The sequence below is a fragment of the Malus domestica genome, chromosome 04 (genome assembly GCF_042453785.1).
Source record: "Malus domestica chromosome 04, GDT2T_hap1".
Classification (NCBI taxonomy): Eukaryota; Viridiplantae; Streptophyta; class Magnoliopsida; order Rosales; family Rosaceae; genus Malus; species Malus domestica.
Genome location: NC_091664.1, coordinates 18,585,076 through 18,597,130, shown reverse-complemented (window position 1 = coordinate 18,597,130; position 12,055 = coordinate 18,585,076).

The window sequence follows — 12,055 nt, the reverse complement described above, 5'->3', positions numbered from 1 at the left end:
TCAATTGCGAAAAAAAAACCTGGACAACAACATGATTGGTTTCACTACATCGGCTAGCAAAAGATGTCGAATACTCACACGAAGTAGGCGTTACAGAACCATATGGCAGTCATGACTCTTTAGGCCAGCTAATTTACCCCCGTCAACATTCACGTAACACGCGATATTTGAAGCATACCCATCGGAAAACTTTACAGACGATAAAAACTTTAAAAATTCTTTCTTGTGATTTAGTTTCATTGAAAAAAATGCAAGATCCCTTCTGGTTTTATCATTATCCCTATTCAATCATAAACCCCATCGTATTCCCATTCATTCCAAATCAAAACAAGCTTTGATCGTGTCATTTGTCTTGCCCTCAATATCTAGAATTGTGCTGACCAATGTGTCAAATACAATTTTCTCAACATGCTTATCGTACTGACCAATACGGGTTGTGAATATTGCCCTAAATATCTAGAATTTTCTTGCCCTCGAGATTGTGTCTCAATTTTAGTTTGGACCAATATGGGAGCTCAAAAAACATAGACTTGTGCGTCCAATTCATATGTGGTCTAGTCCTACTGACATTGGTCCCGAAAGAAGAAAAATCCAAACGGTTAAGCTGTTCCAAAATTTGATCATCGAGCCATTCTCTGGGTCTGAGGCGATGCTCTTTCTCCTTGTCAAACTATTTATCCTTCTTTCGCCACTCATGGTCCCAAGGCAACCATCTTCAATGACCAAGGTAACAAACTTTTCCGGTGTGCCAACTAGATGTTACGTCTTCCTTGCATACAGGGCATGCCATATAACCCTAGTGCTCCACCTGGAAACCATTGCATATGCGGGAAAATTGTTCACAATCCACATTACTGCAGCCCGCAAAGTGAACATCTTGCCAACATACTTATCGTATGTGCACACACCATGTGTCCATAAATCTTTTAGCTCATCCACCAACGACCGTAAGTATACATCGATTGACTTACCAGGATCCTTAGTTATCAATAGAGTCATTATCATGTATTCTTTTTTCATACATTTCCATGGCGGCAAATTATACGAAAATACGAAAATCGGCCAAGTACTGTGGTGTTGGTTTAAAACCCCAAATAGATTAAATCCGTCAGTGGCAAGTCCCAATCTAACGTTATGAGAATCAGCAGCAAAATCAGGGAACATTTGATCGAAATTTTTCCATGCCTCTCCATCTGTAGGATGCCTCAAGACATCGTCATCATCCCACTTTTCCTTATGCCATCTCATATCCGTGGTAGTGTGCGTTAACATATACAACCGTTGCAACCTAAGTTTCAAAAGTAAATAACACATGACTTTTTGTACGATCTTCATTGATCTATTATGATATGTCATTTTGAACCTCGACTCATTACATACAGGATATTTATCCAACATTTTATTCTCCTTACATAAAAATAAACAATTGTTTTTGCAAGCATGAATTTTTTCATAACCCAATCCGAGACCATTCAACACCTTTTGAACGTTTCTACGGTTCATCAAACAATTGTTCTTTGGCAGCATTCTCTTGAAAACCCCTAAAAAATAATCAAAACACTAGTTCGACATACGATACTTTATTTTCCCATGCATCAGTTCCACAATAGCTGTGAGAACGGAAAATCCATCACACCTTGGGTATAACTCTTGATTGGCATTTTTTTAATAATTTTTCATGTTCTTCAAATTCTCCCATATCCATTGGTGTTGGCACGTCATCTTCCACTTCATGATTGGTATTTGTCGACGCAAATGGAAAAACATCATTTAAGATTTCCATGACTTGTTCATTAGGGTCCATATAATTAGGTTCAACATTGGCCACTGTTGTCACGTTTGAAGACGAAGCATTATGTAATTATTCCCTGTGATGGTTCCAAATATTATAAGTCTATACCATTCCATTCCTTACTAAATGAAATCGAACATTTTCATAAGTTTCCATGAACGTGTTGTTACACCTCCTATAAGGACATCAGATTCTAGTTGCACCCGGGTTGTCTATACTTGCAAAGTTAATAAAATCCTCGATTCAGTTCAAGTATTCGTTCGCGCATTTGTTCGGGTTATGCATCCACGTTATGTCCATGATTCCTGCAACCATAATAACAGTACAACAATCACAACAACATGGACAAATTTATGTCCTATCCCATTCAGGAATGCAAAATTATGGCACGTAATTTATGGCTACTTAAGATTAGATTTTGACGAGGACATATTTCGACAGCATCTCTGTACAGTTCTTCAAGTGCACAACATAGATATGAAATACCTACGTGCCACCTAAAGAACGTACAGAGATGCCACCGAAATTCCCACGACCAAAACCTAATCCTTTAACCGTAAACTACGCGGCATAACTTTGCATTCGCAAACTGTCCAAATAATGGGACAATTCAAGAATCCATTGGACCGCAGTCATGCTTTTGCATCAATGCGCAACATCAAACTAATCCTCAAACGGGAAACTAAGTTTTACTAAAAAAACCAAGTACGAAGTTAATTTCAATTAACTCCGTACATCACAACACATATTTGTACATTAAAAAAACAACATATTTTCAATATACTTTAACTATTTCATATTTTTTTTTAAATAAAATGAAGAAAATACCTTCCAAATCGTTATCCACCGAGTGCTAGTCACACACAATAATCCTATACACAACAAATTTTACCGTCTTAATATGAATTCACATTGAAAATTTTAAATGGAAATAACAAAAACCCTTACCAAACACAACGAAATACCTTGATGAACCTAGCGATTTAGATGAATGAAGTTTTAAAGGAAGAAATTGAAAGAAAATGGGACGAACGGATCTTGAATTAAAGAAAACCAGAACAATAATTTGCAGGGGAGAAAACTACAATTTTCTCAGTTTTCTCCTTCTGCAACTTATAACGTCAGGTTATAAAGATCAATTTTGGGATGAACACTTTGCGCAACGAATATATAATTCGTCGCACAAGTATTTTTCCCCGTTTTATTTATATCTTTAATAATGTAATTCATTTGAGAAACAAATACAAGATTCGTCGCGCAAAGCATTATTTATTTATTTTTTTCTGTTTTTTCCGTTTGATTTCTTATTGATGTAAAAAAAAATTTATCCAATTAAAATTATCAAACCAACTTATATACTACCAAAATATTTATTAAAACTAATTTATTAACTCCATGCATGTCATAGAAATTTTTAAAATAAGCTCCAACATAAAGTTCAAATACATAACGTTTAAATAAATTTTATTTCATAAAAAAAAATTCAAATTTGGTCAATCTTCCTCTGTGTCATCAGCATGTGCATCGACAACGGCATTATCAACTTGTGCACGATCTGCAGCCCGTTGTACATCGAACTTCCACTCCGAAAACTTCTTCTTCATTAGCTCATCCACATACTTCCGCTGCTTCTCATCAGTTTCATCAACATCCCAAACAACCTGTAATGGCAAGAAAATTAAATTAAATATGGCAAACAAATTATTTTTAAACAAAAACAATTACAAATTCTATAATATAAACTTATCGATAATTGCTGCACCATCAAGTTCTTCACGTCCACGGGCACCATTTTCCAAGTGTTAAATTCGATAGAACACTTCTCCCGCACCAATCTCCTTATATCATAATTAAGTTCGGCGTACGCTTCAACCGAACTTTTGTGAACAAACGAGGACAAACGCTTACATCGGTATTTCTCTAATGTCACCAGAGCTTTCTTCATTTTTTTTCCTACCACAAATATTAAAAACGTAATATCCTATTAAAACAACAATTTCAACCATATCAATTGTAAAACAATTAAGTCAAAAATAATTTATTTTTACCTTTCCCTTTACGAGAGCCTTCTCCATCCAAACCTTCCGTTGACTCTGAAACTGAATCGGCCATCGTTTGAAATAAAACCTTTGCAAAATATAATTCTGAAACCGTGTTTATATAAAACTGCACACACTTTCCATGATCAATGGTTCATCGCGCAAGGTTCTCATAACTGCCTGCTATAAATGTTAGCATTTAATGCTTGCCTGAGCAGTCAGACTATATCTTCAGAACACTTTGCGTGACGAAATCTTTGTCGAGCAAAGTCTAGTTTTCGTCGCGCAAGATTCTCGTGACAACTCGTGCCAAATTAATCTCCCGTGCATTTTTCTTGTTGATTTTCCGTGACGACAAGGCCTTTTTGTCACGTAAAGTTGTCTTGCGCGATGAACATTTTGGGCACGCAATTTTATTTTCTTTCCTCTCTGTTTTGCACGACTACATTTTGTGTTTGTCATGCAAGGTGCTCTTGTGCGACGAAATTTGTTTCAACATGCAAGCTGTTTTTTCTACTAGTTCTTTGTAGGTTGAATCTACCTCTATCTATTTAAAACCATAGTGGCATCAACCTCATCAATCTGTTTTGGTAGTTGCATAGCCTTATAGCCTTAGATCGAATGGCTGACCGCCTTTGGGTGGCCAGATTTGGATGTTGTGTCGACCTAGGCAACAAGAACTGGTGTTTGCGCCGCCTTGGGTGACAATATATTTCCTCTCCATCATCTTAGGTGTTCTAACATGGTGGCCCTGTGGCCTTGTTTCACTGATGTGATGGCTGACCACCTTGGTGACTGATATTCATGGCTGCGCTTTATGAGCATTGGGATTTAGTGCTTACACCATCTTTGGTGACCAACTATTTTGGTTTTGCAGTCTTAGGCGTGTCAGATATGGCGTTTTCACCGTGTTGAGCTTTATATTTGGTTGGGCAATGAGGTTGCATGTAGTCGTGGGTTGATGTACTGATTGGTGGGTCCTTAGTTTCATCGTCTTGTGGTCACGCTACAGCGATAATTGGATATGGCCTTCGCCTTGAGCAATGAGTTATGTGGTTTGCTCTACTAATGAGGATTTATGTGGTCTTGTTGCGCTCCTGGTCAATAACATTATGTCCTCGACATTCGGTGATGTAGTTGTCGATACACATTTCTTGCGTCTATCATTTTGTAACATATTAGTATGGGCGACATTTATAGTTTTCATACATATGGTATTAGAGTTTACAATAGTTGTCTATTTGAGCAAATTCATTTCAAATCATTTTCTTGGTCACTGGAGCAATGTACTCAATTGACACCTTTGTATTTTCTTTGAATGATCCAAAAAACATCAATATATCCTTCTTTTCTTTTCTTTTTTTTAAAAAATTAAATTATTTTGATGACCCTTCCAGTTCTGTTCAGGATACTTTTTTTTTTTTTTTTTTTTTATAAATTTGTATTTTTTTTCTAATGTTCTAATAAAACAACTACCGTTTTATTTCAGAAAAAGTAAAGCATATGTGGTAGTACTCTACCTACTAACATTAATGTTCCAACCTAACAGATCAATATCAGTACCTCGCAACTTACTGCTGTATGGGATGGTGACGGTGACACACCCCGACCCGGAATGTCCACTAGGACTTCGAATCGAGCTATGTTGGCCGACACCTGGAAGGTGACAAAGCCATAAAGTGTGATGATGTGGAAAAATGTGAATAAATTTAAACCTAAAAGTGCCTAAATACCAGAGTGCACTGGTGAGCAGGAATGAACCCACTTCACACGTAACGTAAGAGCATAAGTAAGTACAGAAGAGTGAATTAAGAATCGTACCCTTCAAATAATCTCCAATACTAAGAATCGCCACGAATCTTCAACGATAAGAAAGCTCAGCTAATAAAACCTGGAGGCTGAAGACAAGACAAGGGTGAGTGGCCCTGGAAATTTTTTTTAATAGAAACCATATGAAACATTATAACCCCTCGCTACAACACCTGTATAATTTCCAAAAAAATCATAAATATACCATAACACAGCATCTTGTCAGCAATATCAAATAATCATGTGATTAATAACTCATACTAGTATGCAAGTCGAAGTCACCTATGGTGACCTGTATGACTTACCCATATCTTATCACATATACTAGTTCATCACATATGCTAGCTTATCGCATATTCATCACATATGTTAGCTCATTGCATATTCATCACACATGCATCACATATTCTAGCTCATCGCATATTCATCACACATGCTAGCTCATCGCATATTCATCACATATGCTAGCTCATCGCATATTAATCACATATGCTAGCTTATCGCATATTAATCACATATGCTAGCTCATCACATATTCATATTGCATATTCATCACATATGCTAGCTTATCGCATATTCATCACATATGTTAACTCATCACATATTCATCACATATGCTAGCTTATCGCATATTCATCACATATGCTAACTCATCACATATTCATCACATATGCTAGCTTATCGCATATTCATCACATATGTTAGCTTATAAGTCGGAGTCACCTCTAGTGACCTCTATGACTTATCTATAGCTCAATAAGTATACCTGCACATGAGTTAGAACCACCTAAAGTGGTCTGTACGATAAGACTGAGTGTAAATAAATATGCTTAAGTGCTACGATCACATGAAGACTGTGCGAATAATCACGGGTCACCTACGAGTCGGAACCACCTATAATGGTCTGTACGACAGGATTGTGCACCTACCTTGGATTGAATGTGAGCGTAAGGTGCGGGAGGTAAACATTACGTGAAGGACTGTGCCCTGGCCACGGGCGGGAGCACTAACACCGAGGTGCAGGTTTATGAACTCTCAATGCATCTCAACATAACATGTACGATTCATGAGCAACCTGCACGACAGTGTCGGGGTTGCTTAAGACATAATATAGTCATGCCATAACCACATCATGTCAACTAATACCATAAACTCACCTGAACTTACCTGAGTGTCCTGAGTTCACCTTCGCACTTCCAAGCATTTACAATGATTACGTGCAGGTAATATACATATGAATATGCCATGATGCAATCAAAATTCAACCATAACATAGTATTCCTAAATATATATATATATATGGCATAAAATGCATAATCCGTAACGCCCTACTCCCGAACTACTTATTTTCGAAGATAATTATCGATGATAAGCCCAACTAGATACTAGTTTAATTAACTATCATTACTTACGTTTCCTTACTTTAAATTCCTGATTCTTCATACATTGATTTATGACCAATATTTAACCACCAAATCATAAGGTTAAATCTTATATTTTCCACCAATGTCCCTCACATTACTTAATTCCTTAAACAAGGCTATTGCCTCAGTTATTTAGTCTCATTTATTGTATGGATGCATCTAACGTCTCGTTAGACTGCCTACGTACCCTAAATAGGGATCAAGCCATTCGTAGTTCACACTAATTAATTGTAGGTAACATGCATAATTCACTTTAGAAGCGTTTGTGGAACTATCAATTATATACCTATGATAAAAGGAAAAGACCCACTCACCTGGAGTCCACGCTACGATTATCTAGCACGTGCATCGAGATGTCCCGAATGATTGGCGCCTAGAACAATTATTGAATCACACCTCAGAACTCTTATCAATAGAATACGTAATTCACATAAAACACATACTCAAGGACATTCTAAAATAATTTGAGACCCATTGACCATAAGTCAACAGTCGATCTTTGATCGACGGTTGGGTCTACAACCCTGTAAACTTGATTCGGAAGATCTACAAATCAGATTTCCAATCCGTAACTTCCAAAGATACACATTATGCTTCTAGAATAACATACTAAAATTTCATTACGATCCAACGGTTGGATCTCCGTCAATTGCCCAAAACTAAGTGACGGTTAACATTTATTTTATAAACTTACAAATCCAATTCAGGAAGATCCGTACATTAGATTCCCAATCCGTAAGTTTCTATGATCCTTAAATATTATGTACTATAATATATTAAATTTTGGTGACGATCCAACGGTCGGATCGTCGATTCACACTTTTACCAATTAACATATCGCAAAGAATTCAGGTTCCAACCATCAACCTATATCATGTAATTACCAAGACTGAACTCAAAGTATCTAATCTAGCCTAAGAATGACATCGACGACCCCCTGGCCACGCGCTGCCATGGGTGGCGGTCGGCCCCCCCCCTCGCCGAAAAATCCAACTATTTCCAAAAATTACCAAAAATTACAAGAATGAAGATCTCAATGAGTAGAGTAACTTTCATACTTGTGACCACGGCCAATCAGGCCAGGAAGAGCTTCAATTTCATTAAAATCCACCAGAAACCTTAGAAAAGGTGTTTTCAATTAGACTCCAAAACCGTTCCAACACCCCAACCAATGCTTGGGCTTTGTTCCAGAGCTCAAGGGGAGTGTAATGGTGGTGGTAATTGAATGAAATCATTTCACAAATGGTGAATCTCGGTAAGGTTTCCCGCGACACCCATGGTGAGTTTTTCACCAAACTACACCTAAATTTCCTTTGATTTTGAGTGGAAATGGTAGATGGAAGGCTAGGAAGTTGATTCCAGGTGTTTGTTGGACATGGTTTGCCAGAAAAACCGATGAAAATTGTCGGAGAAAATGAGCAAACCCGAGTCGAAACCAGGTTGGTGGTGAGCACAGGTTGACAAAATGAGAGAGGGAAGATTTCAGTTTCTCTCTCCTCTCCTAATTGGTCATTTTTCTCTCCCTTTCAAAATTTGATTGGTCACTTATTCAACATAAATCTGATTGGGCTTTTCTCCCATAAGGTGAGAGTTCAATTAATCTATAATCCAAAATATAAATAACCAAATTCAAATGTCCGTGACTATACTGTTATAATCCGGACTTGCGAACGGCTTTCGCCTATGCACAAATACGCCAAAAGAATAAGTCATACATTCGTCTAGATGATGGTCAATGGAAGTCAAAGTCCTCGCCTCTAGGGCATTTTATTCAATTCACAATTTTAAAATTTATAAAATTGTAAAATTTGGGAAGGGTTGTCACAGACGGTTTTGATTGTGAAAAGCTCATAAATAAATTAAAAATAAATAATATAAATGGATGTGATCCTTAGCTATGAATATTCTTTGATTGAAACTTTGTTGATTTTTAATTTTTGATCGAGGTCCCTGAAATTAATGTGAAAATTTATTTCTATGTACGTTACTATATTTTTTAAATTAAAAATTAGAAATTTTAGTTGTTTATATAAATGAGATTTTAAATAAAAAACCATAATTTGTGGGACTAAAAATATTAAAATGTAAATATACTATTGTGTGTGTGTGTGTGTGTGTGTGTGTGTGTGTAAACATGGGTACATTCATCAAAATTAACCAAAAAAATTATTATATCAAAACATAGGTTGACACACCCTGACCTGGAATGGTCGAAACATGCTACCATCACCATGAGGTGACGTAACCATAAGGGTAAGTGATGCAAAAACTGAATAAAATTGAAACTAATTAGAACTAAACAGTGAAAAAGTGTGTAATTGTGGGACGAACCCACTACAATTATTCAGAGCGTAAGACAGTGAGACTACAAAAAAGTAGTCAAGATAACTAAAGTACACTTATTACATAACAGTGATAAGTATAAATAGAAGGAAATATCACAACTGTCGAGATTCCTCAAGTGCCACAAAGAGTACAGCTATATAGGTCCTGGAGGGGCAAAAAACAAAGTTGAGTGGGTCAGCAAAATAATGCTTATAAGAAATCCTTTATCTTTGAATATACTAACCCCTCACCGTAAAACAAGTATAGTTTCCTTAAAACATACTACATAGGTATGTATACGATAAATCAACAATACTATAACAGATTTGTAACCAAATATATGCCAAGTTATGATGTATCTAACGCCACAATAATATAATCATGTGATAATCAAGTGTAGTTAAGTGCTCATCCATCTAAGCTGACACACACATAAGTTCAAACAGATAATTTCTGACACGAACAGGACTGGGTGTAATCAATATGCTATAGTACTACGATCATGTGAAGGCTGGTGCAGAAGTACGGTCATATACAAGTCGAGTTGCCTAATGCAATCTACTTGACAGGATTGGCACCTAACTTGGATTCAAGGCAAGCGAACGATGCGTTGTGAACATACACGTGAAGGACTGGCCCTGGCCCTGGGCGAGTACTAACACCGGTGCAGCAGGATAAGCATGTACAAATATGTATGAATGTCATGACAGTAATATCTCAACCTTATAGCAGCATTTATCACAATTAATATCACAATAACAATACTTGGCAATGTAAGCGTAAAAGTGAAATAAATACGCATTTATGGAAACTATAAATATGTATAGGTATAAAACAACTACCCACTCACAAGTACGTTGCTGGGTTGTAGCCCCCGAACCTAGCTTGGCCTCGTAAATCCTCGGGATAAGTTTCCCCTATATGTGAAATAACTAAAATAACATTAATTAAAGCACATAACGGAAACCTAAATAAAACCCGCATAGTTTGCTAAAACCTAGGGTTTAAATATACGAAATCGATCTACTGGACAACACAGACACACACGTGTCGACCACACACCGGCCGGAGGCCGGACGCGCCCCCCAAAGAGGCTGCAGAAACTGGCCACGCGCGCCCCACACTCCCGCGAGTACAGGCGTACTCGCCTTCCTCGCGATTTTCTGCAATTTTGCAGATTTTTTGACCAACTTTCAAAGCTCCTAACAAGCTCAATTCTCAACCAAAAACACTCTTACAAAGGCCAAATTAAAGATAGGAATGTGATGTATCGATCCTAATTCATATAAAGTTCGAATACGGTTCAAGTTGTTTAGAAATTTGGCCTAAAAGTGGTCAAATGACCACGGTTGCAGATTTCCAGAAAACTGGAATTTTCTTCCTAACTTCCAGAGTTGATTTCTAACTCGTTACTTAACCAAACTCAGTGATTCAAAAGCCATTTTGAAGTTAGGAATGTAGAGAACAAGTTTGTACCTAGTAGGACTCCAGCTGTGGTCGAGGTTGACCAGAAAAATGGGTTGAAAGTGACCCAATGGTCACGGTCCTTGAATGAAAAACATGCAAATTCTTCTTTTCGAGTTTTCTGGGTAAAACCATACATTTAAAACATAAACAAGAGATCAATATCAACCCATAGAATTGAAATGAAGGTTCTAAAGGTTTCTCGAGGCTTACCTAAGCCATGAATGGCCTGAAAATCGTTATATCAAACTTGCCGAGTCGAACCATCTGAGTTGTGAGTCAAAACTCATATACACCAGATTTCAAGGACATGGTTGTGATCGTGGGATTGAGATGAGCACAATGGTATAGTTTGTGAGTTTGATCTATAAGCTTTGAAGCTCGTTCATGGCATTGCAGATAAGATGGAGTATACGGGAGAGAGAGAAGAAAGAGAGAGAGAGAGAGAGTTCCTTTTTTCCATTTTCTAATTGGGTGATAAAAATGAAGGAGAGATGGGATAGGTGAGAGATGGGATACGCAGACTCGTACTAGCGTGTACAATTTGAATGCGATAATGAGAAATAAAATGAAAGTGATAAGAATACGTCCACGTCACTTGCCAATAAGGGCATAATCGTCAAATTACATATTCGGGGAGAATTTACATATGAAAATTAGGGACGGGTCATCACAATCTACCCCCTTATAAAAATTTCATCCCCAAAATTTTAATACTGACTACCATCAAAGCCATAAAATAGACGTGGATACATATCTCACATACGCTCTTCTATCTCCTAGGTGGCTTCCTCCACTGAGTGGTTCCACCACAAAACCTTCACAATTCGCATAGTCTTGTTCCTAAGAACCTTATCCTTCGAATCAAGGATAGTCACTGGGCCTCATAATAGGTCAAATCTAGATTGATCTCCAGTGGCTGTGGAGGGATCATATGTGACGGATCATAGACGTACCTCCGCAACATCGATACATGAAACACATTGTGCACTCTCGTTAACCTTGGTGGCAAAGCAAGTCGATAAGCAACTTCACCAACTCATTCAACTATCTGGTATGGTCCAATGTACCTAGGGTTGAGCTTCCCTTTCTTTCCGAATCACACAACACCTTTCCACAACGATAACTTCAAGAATACCTAATCACCAACCTTATAAACTCTGTCAATAGAAAGTCTGTCTGCGATACTCTTCTGCCAATCC